A 17,805-nucleotide genomic window follows, 5' to 3' on the forward strand; every position below is an offset into this window, starting at 1 on the left:
GGAAAAAAAAAAAAATCCTTTAACCCATCCAGGTGTTTTATTTGATCCAATCAGGGTCTGATTTCTCTGGTTCTTCAGAAACTTTTCTACCTTTAATGTTTACTTCTTCCTTTGAAGGGCGAAGTCCACCAACTCTTGTACATACTTAAGGAGATTAATTTTTAAGCTCTCTCCTCTGATATAAAATGTACACCACCTCCTCTCCTTTCATGTTAGTTCCCACTGGGGCGAGTCAGGCACAAAAATTTGAAGAAGACTCAGCTATTATTAAGGAAGGAATACATGGCTACCAATCAGGCTGAAGACATGGGTCAAGGAGATTTAAAAAGAAACTCATTCATTAATTCCATTAATTCCTGTATGTTAAACACTTTACATCCATGAGCTCATCTAATTCTCATAACAACCCTAAAAAGTATAAGTAACTATTTTAATCCTTATTGTACATTTTAGGGCTGTAAAGCTTCAAGAAGTGAGATTACGTGATGAGTAAGTGGTGGAACAAACAAAGGCAACCTCTTTCCACAGCCTGTGCTCTTAGCCATTACCCTATACCCCATCCAGCCCCTCAGTGGGAGACCTGCCAGGGCACACTAGGCACTGAGTGTTTTTCTCCTAGGATTATAGACAAAAGTGCAGCGAGAGGAGAACTCCAGCTCTGGGTGCACAGAGACCTTACTAAGGGCAAAAGCTGGTCCTTGGAAAATATTCCCCCAAAGAGAGATGTGTCTGGTAAGAAATTAAAGGCAAAGCTACGTAAGCAATTGTGGAAATTCATAGCCATGGTGCTGCCCACTGAGGCGAAGACATTCCTGTCAAGTAGTGACTTAAGCAGTGATTTTAAGCCACCCAGCATTTTACCACAATGTGCCTTAGTGTGTGGTTTTCTTTGTATTTATCCAGCCAGGGGTTTGTAGTGCTTATTGAAACCATTCATCACTTTTGGAAAATCCTCATTATCTCTTAAAATATTGCTTCTGCCCTATTCTCTGTCCTCCTTGCCTTCAAGGACTCCAATTACACATATTTATATCTTCCATCATATTTCATATATCTCTTACACTCTTTCCTGTGTTTTCTATCCTTTGCCTCTGTGAGCATAAGTCTATCTCTTTCTGATCTACCTTCCAATCCATTATTCCTCTCTTCAACTATGTCTTATCTGGTGTGAAACCCACTGCTGAATTCTTATCTTCCACTGCTGTATTTTTCAGTTCTAGAATTGCCATTCAGCTTCTTGTATATCTCCAGTTCTGCAAAATAAGTCTCCAAATCATCATCTAACTTCTTGACAATATTAATCACCGTTATTTTAAGTCTGTGTCTAATAACTCCAATGTCTGGATCTACTATACATCTGTCTTTACCATTTTTTTTGTCTGTTTGGTTTTGGTTTTCAGTCATATAGATTGGTCATTAGGTATGAAAAATTATACAGAAAATTTGAAGCTCTGGGTGATGTTATCTTCCTCTCCCCAAAAATGTATTTTTCTTCTTGCAGGTAGTTCGGAGAGGGGTAGATCACCTTACAACCAAGGATTAAGCTGATTTAAACCTGGGCTTTAGTCTTTGTGAGGGCTGCTCTACTTCTGGTTCATCCCTATCTGATGGAATAGACTGTCAGAAGTCCCAGCTGAAATCCTGGAGGTATTTGTAAGAATCTCTCATCCTTGGTGTGCCTTAAACTTTAATTGTTGTCTCCTCAGTCATAAGAATGCCAGAAGAGCTCAGCTTAGTAGCATCTCAGTTGGCACTTTCTGCATTGGCAATTACCTCGAGGCGAGAAGTGGCACCAAATGTCAGCCTTCCCTTCTCTCTGGGATCTTGATCTCTCAAGTCCTTGCTTCTTTGGTACGTCTCTGCTACCTTCAAACATTTTTCCCATCTATTATATTTTCTAGTTGTTTTTGGTGGAAGGGCTGGTGTACAATAAGCTAGGCCACCATTACTGAAAGTAGAAATCTCCCTCATGGCATTGCAACTGAAAAATGTGATGAGTTGGGTACTAAAAAACTGGGTGGGGAAAAAAGCCAAAAAGTAACAAGAATATTCTGGAAGGTAAGATTTCTTGTCAAGAGGCAACATTGGATGGGCTACTCTGCTCCCCTTCTTCCCCTCTCATACACATAATTTGGATTTTTAAAAATTTTGGAAGGTAAATAGAGAGTCTGAACAGGTTTGTGAGGAAACAATACCTAAAGCCAATTATTACATTTCCTGAAATTAAAGTTTTATGTCCAAAGGCAAATTTCATTTTTAAATAAGTGAAATGCCACAGGTACTACAAAAGGAATTTAAAATATTGCTAATGCTAACACTGGCTACATAAGTCAGACCAAGTTCTAAAGTAAGACATATGACCTGAATGAAAACAAATAAATGCAATACAAATCATATACACAGCATAAACAAGACAACTCAAAACTTCCTGAACTAGGGAGCCTTTCCAGAAGATTCAGAAAGGTTCAGAAACTGGATCATTAGGTTTACATGGCATCCACTGATCAAATCAGTTTGTGGTTTAGACACAAAATACCACATTTGGTTAAAATAAAAAAAAAGCCAATGTGTTCTAACAGAGGAATGCCTTTTAGAATTCACATTTCCTATAACTGTTTCATTTTTTTTTTAATTCAGCTTTTTAGCAGGATTTATTTCTGGCTGAAAAATAGAAAAACCACTTTACTAGATAGCTCAGTGACTGAGAGTTAAATCTACTTGAAGTATACGTTTGGGGGGGATACAAACACTACCATTTAGGGAACAGAATCTTGAGGGTGATTTTGAGCCTGCAAAGAGGTTGTTCAAAGACTCAAATAAAATCAAGTGAAGGAAAAAATAAATAAATCAAGTGAAGAAAGTCTGATTTTCTTAGCAACTTCCTATTTCATTTGGCCTCAGAGAAATCTTATATCTGTTCAGTGATTGAATTTAAAACCTAATTCAAATGTTCACAAAGCTTTCTCTGAAAGGAGGTTCATCAAAAGGTTGATCTATCTGATGTATCTTTCTATCCATACACACACACACTTATATATACATACATATTTGGAAAATTGGAAACAATCAAAAAATAGGTGCCTAAGTAAAAACTGATTTGATTTTATAGAAGACTGTTTTCATAACATAGAAAAAACTCAAGATAATAGTAAATGAAAAAAGCAAGTTCCAAATATTATAATGTGATTCCATTTTTATTAAGGAAAAGTGCAAAATGGTGAGGGTGGAATACGTGTGATTGTTATCTTCTCATTTATGCTTCTTTGCATTTTCCAAATTTTCAAATCCAACACAATGCCAAGAGCTATTTCATATTTATACTTTTTTTTTTTTTTGCGGTATGCGGGCCTCTCACTGTTGTGGCCTCTCCCGTTGCGGAGCACAGGCTCCGGACGCGCAGGCTCAGCGGCCATGGCTCACGGGCCTAGCCGCTCCGCGGCATGTGGGATCTTCCCGGACCGGGGCACGAACCCGTGTCCCCTGCATCAGCAGGCGGCCTCTCAACCACTGCGCCACCAGGGAAGCCCCCATATTTATACTTTCTAAGTCCTGCCAGAGTTACCTATATTGATAAATAATGTACTTCCACACAGAAACAAAATGGTGCCACAGAAAGAGGACTGGACTTGGAGAAGAGTTGAGTTCAAGTTCCAGCTTCACCGCTCACTCCTCAGAGTCACTTTGGACAAGTCATAGCACCTCTGGGACTCTCGGTTCTCTCATCTATAAAGATGGAGGGACTTCCCTGGTGACGCAGTGGTTAAGAATCTGCCTGCCAATGCAAGGGACACGGGTTTGAGCCCTAGTCTGGGAAGATCCCACATGCTGCGCAGCAACTAAGCCTGCGAGCCACAACTACTGAACCCACATGCCACTACTACTGAAGTCCGTGCACCTAGAGCCCATGCTCCTCAACAAGAGAGGCCGCTGCGATGAGAGGCCCACGCACCACAATGAGGAGTGGCCCCCACTCACCGCAACTACAGGGAGCCTGCGCGCAGCAACAAAGGTCCAACGCAGCCAAAAATAAATAAATAAATAAATTTATTAAAAAAAAAAAAAAGATGGAGATGCTTATCCCTGTCCCACCTTCCTCCCTTAATTAGTGCAAGGTCAAACACAAAAAGTTCATGAAAAAAAAAAGTTCATGAAAGCCTTCTGACAAGAGGAAAGTGAGGTTCAATAAAAGGAATAATCAGGGCTTCCCTGGTAGCACAGTGGTTGAGAGTCCACCTGCCGATGCAGAGGACACAGGTTTGTGCCCCGATCCAGGAAGATCCCACATGCCGCAGAGCGGCTGGGCCCGTGAGCCACGGCCGCTGAGCCTGCGCATCCGGAGCCTGTGCTCCGCAACGGGAGAGGCCACAACAGTGAGAGGCCTGCGTACCGCAAAAAAAAAAAAAAAAAAAAAAGGGAATAATCAGTAACTACCAAAGATGCTCTTAAAGTTCTTGTGGATCTGACTCAAGCTTATAAAGTTAAAGGCTCTGTATTTTGTTTCAGAAAAAATATCCATCACTGCCACACACCTGTTCCCTCAGGTGGGACCCTGACAAAGCACCAAAGCAGGAGTGTTGGACAGGTAGGTAGTATCAGCCCACAGAGAGGAAAAACAAGATGTTTTCACAAACCACTGGAGTGAAGAAACAGCTGTCTCAGGTCCCTGGTGGTACCCTGTCAACAGTTACATGAAGCAGAAGAAGACAAGGTAAGGATGTAGTGGGAGAGACATCCACGTATGAGAATAAGGTAATTTTTTAAGATGATAACACACTCCCCTGCCTTCCAAATCCACTAAAAAAAAAAGAATCTTGGGACTTCCCTGGTGGTCCAGTGGTTAAAACTCCGTGCTTCCACTGCAGGGGCATGGGTTTGATCCCTGGTAAGGGAAGTTCTGCATGCCGTGCAGTGCGGCCAAAAAAAAATGAAAGAATCTTGATCAACAGGCTGAAAGAGTTTGTCCAAACATTGGAGGAAAAGTAAAAGCTTGAATTTTCATCTTATTTTTAAAATTTTGCTTTCTGTACTCTGACCACAATTCCACCAGTTACTTATTATGTAATCCTGGACAAGTCACTCCATGTTTCTGACCTCTGTTTCCTAATCTATAAAATGGGCCTGTGCCATTCCTATGCCACAAATGTCAGAGTGACCTATGAAGCTGTTATTCCACTTGGGATTCAAGGTGGACACAAATGGACTTGGGCACAGGAGACCAGGACTCCAACGCTGGCTTTGTCATTATCTGCAACGGTGACCAAGGCCCCTCCTCTTTAATCCTCAGATTGCTGGGAAGGGTTAGAAGGATTCCTGAGCTCCCAACCTAGCCACAGTTCAAGCTACGCACATCCACTGTTCTCCCAGACTGGGCTGTTTATATCAAGTGGCCACCCTCCCCCTGCAGTGGCATCTGTGCTAGGACACCACCTTTGTCTGACAAGTTGAACTTGTACAGATAGTGCTGCCAGCCTGCCACTGACAGCGATTGACTGTTTTTATAGTTACAGAAATACGTAGATTTACATCGACCTGTCCACGGGCCCTTACTATCCGATAAGACTCCTTGTGGCCAAGACTAGAAATCTGTGAAATTCCAAGTCTTCCTCCCTTTTCTCCTCCAACTTCTTCCCAAACTGACCATCTAATTTTAACAACACTGAACATGTGTTTCCAGATTTTCACTCTTTAACTCTCCCATGATGAACAATCCAGTGTATATAAATCTTTGTCTATTTTTTTAAGACTATTTCTCAAAGTAAAATTACTGGGATAAAAGGTGCAGACCATTTTAAGGCTCTTGATACACACTACAACAAATTGTCTTCTGGAAAAGAACAAGCAATTGATATTCCTGCTGCCAATGTATGAAGCCGTGGGCCCATCCTTTTGTTTTGTTTTGTTTTGTTCATTTGCCAGTATGAGCAGTTAAAAAAAGTCCCCCCTTTTATATTTTAATTTGTATTTTTGAGATAAGTCACAAGGATGAACATTTTATTTCAAGTGTACTGGCTTGTTTTGTTCTGTTTCAGTGAATTATCTGTTTGTATCCTTTTCATATTTTTTAAGTTCATCAAAGAAAATCTGTGAAGCAATTCCTTCCATAGCTAAACAGGGTGGGAGACTTAACTCTAGACACAAAAATAGAAATGTGAAATTGATTAATGTGAAATGAAAACTTTAGCTAAATATCCTGTTAACACACATATTGGTTACAGACATTAAAGCATACACACTTCCATTTTTGTAAAATATTTTTTACCTTAAAGCAATATTAAGAAAAATTGATCTTTTTCTCTACTTTGCCATTCTAAATCCACTTTATGAAAAACTGTGACTTTTCTTTAGATGTGACACTTTCAGTCAAAATGATATATAAAATAAAATTCAAAAGCAAAGTAAAATAAGATAAAAACTAACCACTTTATAGTTGGCTGGGATCTGAACTATACAAAACTAAACAACATCCATAAAATGAAAACTTCTTTAAATATTCATTTCCCTTTGGGGCCTGGCAAATGGGAATTTAGTTCCAGCTTACTGCACACGATCACTCCTGCAATTCAAGAAAGCTCTTTCCGGAATTTTAAGATATGCCAAGAGTAGATGTGATGTTCCTCTTTTTTTAAAAAAAAAAAAAACACTTTTCACATTTTTTCATTTAAATTTTATTTATTTACTTATTTATTTATTTATCCATTGCAGTGGCTTCTCTTGTTGCCGAGGACGGGCTCTAGGCGCACAGGCTTCACTAGTTGTAGTGCATGGGCTCAGTAGTTGTGGCACACGGGCTCAGTAGCTGTGGCTCACGGGCTCTAGAGTGCAGGCTCAGTAGTTGAGGCGCACGGGCTTCGTTGCTCCACGGCACGTGGGATCTTTCCAGACCAGGGCTCAAACCCGTGTCTGCTGCACTGGCAGGCGGATTCTTAACCACTGTGCCACCAGGGAAGTCCCTTGATGTTCCTCTTTCAGTTCCAAAGAAAGTGGTGACAGACATGACTCTACAATCCAGCCAGCAGACTAGATTTAATTCTCTGCAGATCAGCAGCACATGTTGGACTGGAGACACCGAGGATTCAGAAACCTTCATCTTTACGTATTTCTTCTGGAGGAGACTGAGGCTCAAACTCATCAATTCAAAACTCATCAGATTTGACAACAGTCGAGGTAAACTATAATTTTCAGTTGGCAAAATATTGTCATTTTATAGAGAATAAAACTCCACAGGCCCCAGGCAATAAGAAATCATGAAAGAGGGAGAGAATCATATACAGTCATCCGAAGACCACGGCCCTACTAGAGATTCAGGGGTTGACAAAACTGATTTGGGAAAGAGGAAACAATGTGGAGACAGCGAGGGCTTGATTCTGAAATTTGTTGGAAAATGAAAAATGGCATCAGAAAATGAATTTTGAAAGAAGTTAAACGAAAAGTATTTGAGCTAAAAGATATGAGGTATAGTCTCAAAAAAAAAAGTAACTTCCTATTACAACTGTATGTTTCCAATATAAGACTGAAGAGTTTGCCTACCCAAATGCTGAATAACAAAATCTCTCCCTTTCACGCACATGATGCAAACATGACCTAAAGAAGTTCTAATGAGAACTTCTAATGACAGAAAAGCTACTTCAAAATTGGCAAATTAAGAATTTCTGGAAGCCTGTCTAGTAAAAGCTATCATGGGTATTATTTGAAGAAACTAAGTATTTTGACGCAAGATGAGGGGGTGGGGGTGGATTTTATGTGTATCTTTCCACTGGGAAAGCTTTGTTCTTTTTTATTCAGAGGAACAAAAAACATTAAATACAGATCCTTAAGGTGAAAGTGAACTTCCAGCCTAAAAAGGACACCTTGCCAGGTAACTGCACGTTTAGAAATGGGCATCTCCCTCCGTCGCCAGCCGCTTGCTGAAATCTACTCATGCAGGTGCCTTCCTCTTACCTAATGGATGTCCGCGAGGGTCCAGGTTTAACTATGAGAAACTCTCCCACATTCTCACTGTGTTTGGGGAGGGGTGCAGGTTGAGGACAGCGTGGCAGAGGCTGTAGGTGTCAGGGAAGAGGATGGAAATGGGGTTCTTACTCGCGTTTCTGTGCCCTCGGGGTTTGCCTCCCTTTGAGGGCAGAGAATGGAATCCCGTTAGTCGTTTTCCCCTGTTGAACAGTGCTTTTTGAGTTAAGACACCTGAGACCAAACCAGGGTAAAACAAATGTCAATTAAACATCACTGAGCGGCACTGGTACAGAGGAAGCAGGCCCACTCAGGGTTTCTGGAGGGTGGAGGCTTTGCGGAAAAGGCGGGAGCCCGAGGTTCTGGTCTGCTGCAGCATCTGGAAAGGATGATAATGGAAGAGCAAATTTCGGAGGATGAATGACCAGCTTGGTTCATACAGAGGGAGCAGCAGGCAAGGCCGGAGAGAGGCTGGGGAAGCAGAGCAGGGAGGACAGGAAATTCTGAACCAGGGAAAGCCACCCAGAGGTAGAAGGGAGCTGGAGATGGCTTCTGAGGACAAGCTGGGAGGGCAGAGGATTCAGGATGGACTGCAGAGTTAGGTGTCTCGGCTGCCTAGGCTTAAGGAAAGCCGGGGTGATGGCAGTGAGAATGGAGAACCAACCCCAGAGAAACAATAAAACCTGGGGGTGGTCACTGAGACCCTCAGGAGGGCACACAAGCTAGGACACTTCTACAAACACTCTTCTGTAAGGACAAAAGACCATTTTTACGTTTATCCCTTCCTTTTCAGTTCAAAGGGTAGCAAACATCTAGGTCCTGTTTAGACCAATATTGGGGAATCTTCATTAACACGAAGTTTTACGCCCCACATAAAAAAAAAAAAAAAAGCACTTCAGGGAAAAACAACAGAGCAAATTATAATCTACGTCTCCTAAAACTTATCTTTTTCTTTCAAAGGTTATCCTTTGAAAATGCTTTTGCTTGTGAAAAAACAAGCTGGGGGGTGGGGAGCAGTGTTGTGACTGCCTAGGTGTTTCCAGAAAGAGGCAGTCAATTTGCAAGCATCTTTCTATAGTAGAGGTTTCCCTTTATTTTTGAGGCTTAAGCGTACTTTATTCTCCCCTGCCATTAACTGAGTGGCCCTGGCAAGATGGCTAGCTTCTATGAGCTTCAGTTCTCTCATCTGTAAAATGGGGAGAACAAACCTACCTCCATGGGGGTTCTGTAAAGATTACATGAAAGAGCTTGCACAGTGCCCAAAACACAACTGACACCCCAAAAACACGAGTTCCCCTCCCCAGTTCTATTCCAGGGAGTAACATTCAGAGAACTACCACCTGAAGTTTCTTCAGGAGTCAGAAGTGCTGTTCAAAACACCTTTTCACCTCCTGGGAAAGAGAAGCAAACGAGTCTCAGAGATACAGCTGAGCACAGGCTTTGAGGTGCACAGGAAAGGAACGCCTCTTAGTTGGTAGTAAGCACTTCCAATATTCCAAACCATGCTCCTTTCAACAAGAGTGAATGCTAGTAAGTGACTTAACAGAAAGAAAAGGCACCACAAGAAATGTTGTCTTTAAAACAACTTTAATGAAAACCATTCTCAACACATTCAAACAGCCCTTTTTGTGTTTCATGAACAACTTAATCTCGTCCAGTTGCCCCAACAGGTGATGCTGTTTCCCACCTCAGGTCTTTCCACCTCTTGAATGCACTTTCTTTCCCACCTTGTCCCTGGTTGCCCCTGCTTACCTGTCTTTTAAGTTACAGAGAGGCCAACCCTGGCACCCCTACTGAGGCTAGGGGAGGGGTACAGACAGGGGGATTCACTACTCATTCTCCACACTTTTGAGTATTTGAAAATTTCCACATTAAAACCTTTCAAAGTCACTCTTTAATATAAGAAATGAAAGAAAAACATGGTGGGTCATCCCAGGTACACCAATTCCACCCGTCCATGAACCTGAACTGCAGCTCACCCCCTAGCAAATACGCAGCACTGCCTACTTTCTCACGGATGCGTCCTTGCTAATCCCTGGTCTAGTTTACAGGTCGCTGTAAGTTTCCTATATTGGACACATATTGTGATAGTTTACTGTCATATTAAGTGTGAATACTGCGCAAACGTGTTTCACTTGCTTTGCGACCGAAAAAAGGAAGCACTAAATGGAGAGGCTGCACTATCTCACGAGCGCCCACTAGTGTCAACAACAACATAAAGTCATTCTCAGAGTTCTGTGGGGCTGATAGGTTTGGGGAAACCTGCAATAGCGTTGATGTTTAAAGCAGGAAAATAAATACCAGGGTGAAAAGAAGGCAGAATTTAGGAAGACAAACATGTTTTCTGGATCCTTATCCCAAAAGGAACTTAGAGCATCAAGGCATGTAGAAGTTACTCAAAGTTGCTCTCCAAGAGTCCCATTGATCTGTGTGAAGACAGCCACATGAGCATTACCATCCCCCCGCGCCCGCCCCGACTGGCTCCACAGCTCCTGTCCTCCCTTCCAGTCACCTGCAGACACCTGGGCCTCTGTGAAGGATGCTCAGCCCTCTCTGGCAGCTCTCAGGTACAAGAGACCTGGCCAACTGCAACCCAGGGAGGACTGGAAGTGGCAGTGACCTAGCAACAAAGACGTGGGTCTTCCCTGAACCTGAGTGGTCGTGATAAAAAGAGTAGCAGTAGTGACAGTTAGCTAATGTTCTGAGTGCTTACTATGTACCCAGCATCGCTATGTGAGCTTCACTCATATTTTCATTTAAGCCTCACAATAACTCTATGAGGTTGAGGAATTTCATGAAAGAGGAAACTGACCAAAAATCAGAAACACTTTGCCGAGAGGTTAGAGGAAAACAATCTTGCACGGGACCCACAGCTAAGAAGAGGTAGAGAGCTTGGACACAAAGGCAGGTGGGCACCAGAGCTCTTCAACATGCTGTCAAGTTTTTGGTAAGCTCACTTTAGGGGTGAAATAACAGGACAAGACTGACAACCTGTTGCAAGTCTTATACAAATATCAAGGAGACAAGTCAAGTGACAGTCCATCCAGTGCTTTGCAGGGAGACAGACAACAGCAGGAATGCCGTGTCAGCGCCTCAGCTGTGAAGAAATGAATTCTATCAACTCACCTTAGAGGACCCGCCCTGGGGAACTAACTCATACTGACTGGTAATTATTGCTACAATGAGAACCATTAACTTGGAGGAAAACCAGAACATTCAGTGTCTGCAGCTCAATTCACCCTGTTCCCAGATGGCAAAATCTACATGGGAAACAAGTCACCACCAGAACGCTGCTCGGTAAACACTAAGGCTCAGCACTAAGGTATGACACCTCAAGTCATAAAAACCTGAAACAACGGTAATATACCAAGATCAACCACTCTGGAATTTCCGGGACAGTCCTGATCTCCAGCACGCTATTTATAATATTGTGAGTTGCTATTCTGCATATATGATCCTCCCTGCAAGAGTAGTGGTATCTATGCTCTAATGTCCTCATTTTCAAGGGTCTACGTAGAGCACACCTTTCCAATAACATACTTACGTCAAAAATCAATATAATCTGTTAAGTCCTTCTACTATAATCACACTCTGGTTTTGAGAAAAATCCTTATCTGGTGGACTCATGAACCACACAGGCCCATCAGACTTGGAAAGGAGTTTCCTCTCGTTATGGCCACATTACCAAACCAGGCCCAGGCTGACCTCATTGGTTTTACAACGACTCTTTGACCTTCAGTTTCAGACATTGATGCTTTTTAACTTCAGTCCCAAACTCTGCACAGAAAACAACTTCAGAATAACCAGCGACTTGACTTTCCTCATCTGAGGAAGATGAGGGCATTAATCCAGGTTAGGGCTGGGTAGGAGGGTCCCAGGAGGCGACGAGCTACTGGGAAAAAGGAGGTCAAGCTTTACTCAGCGGCCATGCTCTCATCTATAGTTTATATACTGAAGTTTGAAAAGGGTTCAGCTACTTTTTAAACGTTTGCAAACCACTGACCTGAATGGCCATTCTAAGGTCTGTAAGTATTTAATTCTATTTCTGAGTTTTAAAATTGTTTTATTCAACAAATATTTGGAAAGTGCCTTACTTTGTGACAAGTCTGTGGTAGGCATGGTGTTCACAACAGTGAACAGTACGCTAATAAATACAGACTCTGCCCTCAGACCTATTACTGTTTTGGCTTTGGTTTTGGTTGTTTTTTTTAAGAAATTGAAGAGTGATATAAACTCTGTCCACAGCAGAGTTACCTTCTAAAATTCTATTTTATATTTTCCCAGGTGTTAAAATCACAAGATTCCTAAAACTGAGCTGGTACACGTTTCTACTATGGACACTGGTTTGAGTGTTTCTTCCCCTCTGCCCAATATTCAGAAGATACAGGCTGAATAATACAGACAAAACCAGTTGTAAGTTGAAAAATCAAACTGGATTTTATTAAAATATACATAAATAACCCTTATTTTTCCTTATTTCATCAGTTTGGGGAAGTTGAGAGGAAACTGAGAGGTAATAGCACTGGTGTAGAGAAATGAAGGCCAAAAGGGGGTCAGTGAAACTGTACTCCAGCCCAGATCTGCCACCCAGCAGCCTGAGAAAGGCATTCAGCGTCGTCGGCTGCATAGTGAGGTGGTTGGAATATATGCTGTCTGGGGTCACCTGCAGCTCAAAAACTCTACTGTCCTAATTCTGTCCTAATTATTAGGAGCAAATGCTATAGCTATGTATTAACTACAGAGCAGGTGTTCACAATGAAAAGTAAATGACCACTGAACTCACAGGAGTACTTTTAAGGAAGACAAGAAGAATACAGACGTTCTCTGCTTTAAAAAAATGCATTGATGTTACTGTTTTATTCACACTAACTAGAATTTATACACAAAAAATGTGTATCATATGTGGCTTTCAAAAAATTCTATGTTCCATGAGAACTATGTAAACAGTGTAAAATGTTCCTACTGCATAACAAAAGAAAACCAGCATTTCCACGTAGTATTAGGAAAATATCTAGATAATTTGAAGTTACAGTAAAACGAAGTAAAATATCACAGAACAGTCTTTTCATGAAATAGTTATAGTCTAAAGCCAATACAGTTCATACTTTCAAATACTTTGGTAGAAGTGAAATGAATACAAAGCAAAAAAACCAAAATCCAAAAAAATTCTACTGTGGTTCTCATATTGATTGGAACTTTAGCAATGAGGCGACTGCACAGCTACCTTAGATGACAAATGGAAAAACTTCTCATTTGCTCCCCACTGCTGGTGGCAATGATGCTGGGAGAGCACTTCACTAGTCTTCTGTGAAGTGCGGAGCATCTCACTTCCTTCCACAGCTCTGCTCTCAGCAACAGCCTGGAAGGCTTCTTAAAGACAGCAGTTCAGCTTGGAATAGAAGTGATCTTGGTTACTTCCGCTAACATAAATGACCCCGCATAAAAGCAGCTCAGAACTATAATTCACATTTAAAGTAGAACATAAATTTTTAAAAAACTGTATTATTATAGTTTCTCAAGAAGTCCATAGAACATACTACATTAATTAAAAAAAAATGCAAGCTCAATAGCCCACTGACAATAGTTTTTTAAGAAACAGAAACAACCGTCTGCATGCTACAAATATTTCTTCATTGATATCACATATTACTTTGACAACTGTACAACTGATCTGAGGAGTTTTTAACTGCATCATTTTAATTTCTTTTTCTCATCTATACAGCCCAAATGTGGTACTGATTTATTTCACTGTCTTTTTGTTCTGTATGTTTTCTTTCAAATGAAGCCCTACATCTGAGAATTACAGCAGAGTAACTGTCGGTGAATCACATTTCTGTCATCCATCACAGGAGCAGACTGGGGATGTCCTCTGAGGATTTTCTCAGCAATGTAATTTATACTGCAACTTTCTGTAAAGACAAGAATGTCTTTAAAAGAAGAAAAAGAATCCTCAGTCAGCTTTACAAACTTATAGTAGTAACACAATAATGCACTGTCGTTCCTTTCTGAAGTAAAAGAACAAACACACTGTCAAGTGCCAAACAAACACTGCAAACTGCCTCTGAAGAAGAGCCTGCGAGCACAAGTCCTCAGACAGGCCTTCTGGAGGGATGAAAGGGCATCAGGGAGTGTTTGGTGAGATAAACTAGCCTGATAACCTTCATAACAAAATGAGTATAGAAAATAAAATACAAAATAGAAAGTGAATTATCTGTTGGGTTAATCTGAGGCTTTTTAAAGAACAATCCTAGACAGGGCTAAAGGGCAGAAAAAAATTCTTCAGCAAAATTGTCTATGCTTGAATGAACCAAGTATAGAAGGACTGTTAATATTTTAAATTAATTATTTTATAGTACCAGCATAACATTGGGAACTAATTTCTTGCCTAAATTTCACAACCACGTATAAGAAGTAAAACAATTACAGTGAACAAATCATGTGTGAAATAAAAGGTTCTTAATTTTTCATATCAGATGTATCATAGTCCCAGGCAGGACTACTACTGTTTGGAGTTTGTTTTGCTTTGTTTTGTGCAGAGAGAATGTCAGGGGAACTTAAATCATTTCAAAATTCATTTGGAATAATAGCCAAGAACATAGTATACCAAGAACTTGCACTGCCAGATATTAAAAACTTTCACTGATTCTAAGACAGCATCAATTGTAAGATGCAATATTGTTTTATGTACCATGCAAAGAAAAGATGTCCAGGGTATGGAATCTAAAAGGAGACAAAGACCCTCACAAAAAGTGGGGATACCAAATGGCAACAGCCTCAATGAGGGGTTAAAAAAATAATAATAACAACGCTTCCTCCAGAAGAGAAGGCAAAGAAGCCTGCATACCACTTCCTTGACAACAGGAAGAGGGGGAAATAATTCCTTGTTATTTGCACTGGTACCTCCACCCCAACCTGCCTACAAATTCTGTGCTCTGAGTTCACACTACCAGCAAAGGCCAAGAAAACCTCAAGCAGAGATATTAGCTTCAACAGACTCAGACTGGTAGTGCCCCCAAGTGACTAGCAGAAGAAAACTCAAACCCTCTCAGGGAGAACTCAACTTCCATTAAGGCAACAGCTGATTTTTAAGATGCACTCCATATTTAAAGATGCTAAAATGTGGAAAATACATAATATGAAATCAGATACATCAGTTATTTCTCTGGTAGGCAGATAAATAACTCAATAGAAGAGATGTCAGAAAGCCAAGAAAACAAATATTGGGCATATGATTAAAAAAAGGTCAAACAATAATAGCACATGATAAAAACATCAAGCCAATGACAAAAGGGGACACTGTTCAATATATGGCACAGACAAAAAAGATTAACTATTTAAGAAAAAAGTTCAATCCCTCTCTATACCATATCCTTCTAACCTATAAAGTTAGATGAAAAAACAAAACCATATAAGAACTAAAAGAGAATAAATATAATTATCTAAATAATAATTAATCTTAAAAGACTGGCCTACATATTTTTAAAACATGCTCCCCACCCCACCCCTCAAAAACCCAAAGCATAAAAATAAAGGGCAAATGTCAAACTGGAAAAAAAATTTGCAATGACCAAAGGTTAATACCCTTAACTGTCATAATTATAAATCAACCAGAAACAGAAATACCCCACCCCACACCGCCAGAAAAATGTACAAAGGTCAAAAACTGGCAACTGACAGAAGAAGAAATGGCCAATTAAATACATTAAACATGCTCAATTTCACTAGTAATAGAAATGCAAAATAAAACAATGATATAATAATTTCTAGCTATCAAATTAGCAAAACTTTTAAAAAAACCAGTAATACCCAGTGTGGGCAAAAGGGTGCAGCACTTATATGGATGGCCGCTATGAAACTTCAGCAACCTTCCTGAAATGCAACTTTACAACAAATACAGATCAAAAGCCTTTTAAAAATGTGCCTATCCTTAGATCTAACAACGCTACGTCTAGGAATTTATGCCAAGCAAACAGTCAGAGATGTGCAGAAAGTATGTACAACTACATGTCAGAATTATTTATAACAGTGAAAAGTTGGAAAATCACCTAAATGTGCAACAGTGGTAGATAAATTCAGGATTTTAATAAATAGAACTATAAAATGAAATATAATGCAACTATTAAATATCCATGAATCTCTGAAGCACTGTCCATACTAGTAAAAGATTAGATAACCTATATGCCCATCGGTAAGGGACAGTTAAACAAATTACGGTGTAACAGTCAATGGAATACTACACAATCCCTGAAAAGAATAAGGCGGCTCTTTTGTTCTGATATATATTCTTTCTGCCTGAGATGATCTTCCTCCCCCAGATATCCACCTGGCTCACTTGCTCAAATGACATTCTATCAGTGAGAATGTCCCTTGCCATTTTATACAACAGCAACTTGTTCCCATCCCAAATGCACTCCCTCTGGCCCTTTTCCTGCTGCTCTATTTTTAACCACCCGGCACACTGCCATTGTTTATTTACAGTCTGTCCTCCCCCAGAGGAAAGAAGATCCTTGAGGGCAGAGACTGTTTGGTCCACTGCTGTGAACCCCGGGGCCTAGACACTAGTACCTGGCACTTAGTAGGTAAGGTGCTCAGCGAATGATGCATAGATGATGGGTGGATGGATGGATAGGTGGATGGATATGGGAAAATCTCAAAGATACAAACATAAGAAGCGTGTCTTATTTTGCTAGTATTTGTCTTTTAAAAAGGAAAAAATCATGTATGTGTTAGCAGATGTCTGGAAGGATACACAAAACTTGGAACGCTGGTTGCCTCCGGGTAGGGACACTGGGGAAGAAGTGTAAAAGGGAGGGCCCTCTCTTCTGTCATTTCTAAAAGGTGAACCAGGGACCTGGTGTTCCAGTGGGTAAGACTGGTGTTCGAGGGTAAGACTCCACGCTCCCAATGCAGGGGGCACAGGTTCGATCCCTGGTGGGGGAACTAGATCCTGCCTGCATGCCGCAACTAAGAGTCCGCATGCTGCAACTAAGACTCAGCGCAGCCTAAATAAATATATATATTTTTTAAAAAAAGGAAGAGTCTCTTCCTAAAAAATAAATAAATAAAAGCTGAACCAACTGTATGTATAACCCACTCAGAAAAACAAATAAAAATGGTAAATATACACACACCCATGTTGTAGGCTGAGGTGGAAAAACTATACAATATACTCGCAAGTGGAAAAAAACAGGCTACAAAATAGCAAATAATATGAAATACACCGATGAGGTGGATGGACCTAGAGACTGTCATACAGAGTGAAGTAAGTCAGAAAGAGAAAAACAAATACTGTATGCTAACACATATATATGGAATCTAAAAAAAGAAAAATGGTTCTGAAGAACCTAGGGGCAGGACAGGAATAGAGAATGGACTTGAAGACACAGGGAGGGGGAAGGGTAAGCTGGGACGAAGTGAGAGAGTGGCATGGACATATATACACTACCAAACGTAAAATAGATAGCTAGTGGGAAGCAGCCGCATAGCACAGGGAGATCAGCTCAGGGCTTTGTGACCACCTAGAGGGGTGGGATAGGGAGGGTGGGAGGGAGATGCAAGAGGGAGAAGATATGGGGATATATGTACATGTATAGCTGATTCACATTGTTATAAAGCACAAACTAACACAACATTGTAAAGCAATACTCCAATAAAGATGTTAAAAAAATATATGAAATACACCAAGACTTAGAAAAAGCTAAGAAGGATTAACTTCTAACACTTTTAGTTAGCAAGATTATAGGTGATTTCTGCTGCTTCTTTTCTACATTTTTCTTTAGTTTCTGTATGAGGCACTATCGCTTTATAATTTTTTAATGGTTTTTGAAGCACACAGAGCACTTGTTTAGCAGAGGGTCG

At 40.6% G+C, this 17,805-nt stretch overlaps 1 protein-coding gene across 4 annotated transcripts in view; it reads right to left on the bottom strand.

Annotated features, from left to right (window-relative positions):
• Positions 1–12,039: 12,039 nt before the first annotated feature.
• Positions 12,040–17,805, bottom strand: part of SEC23IP (SEC23 interacting protein) — a 47,978-nt gene continuing 42,212 nt past the window's right edge. For 3 of the 4 annotated variants that reach the window (XM_082854732.1, XM_082854731.1, XM_082854730.1), the window contains one exon: positions 12,040–13,856. The gene's annotated coding sequence lies outside the window, so the exon portion shown is untranslated. Of the gene's footprint in view, positions 13,875–17,805 lie in introns of all 4 variants that reach the window. The other variant, XM_082854729.1, reaches the window with a different exon arrangement.

Source organism: Leucopleurus acutus (genome assembly GCF_964270905.1).
Source record: "Leucopleurus acutus genome assembly, chromosome: 14".
Classification (NCBI taxonomy): domain Eukaryota; kingdom Metazoa; phylum Chordata; class Mammalia; order Artiodactyla; family Delphinidae; genus Leucopleurus; species Leucopleurus acutus.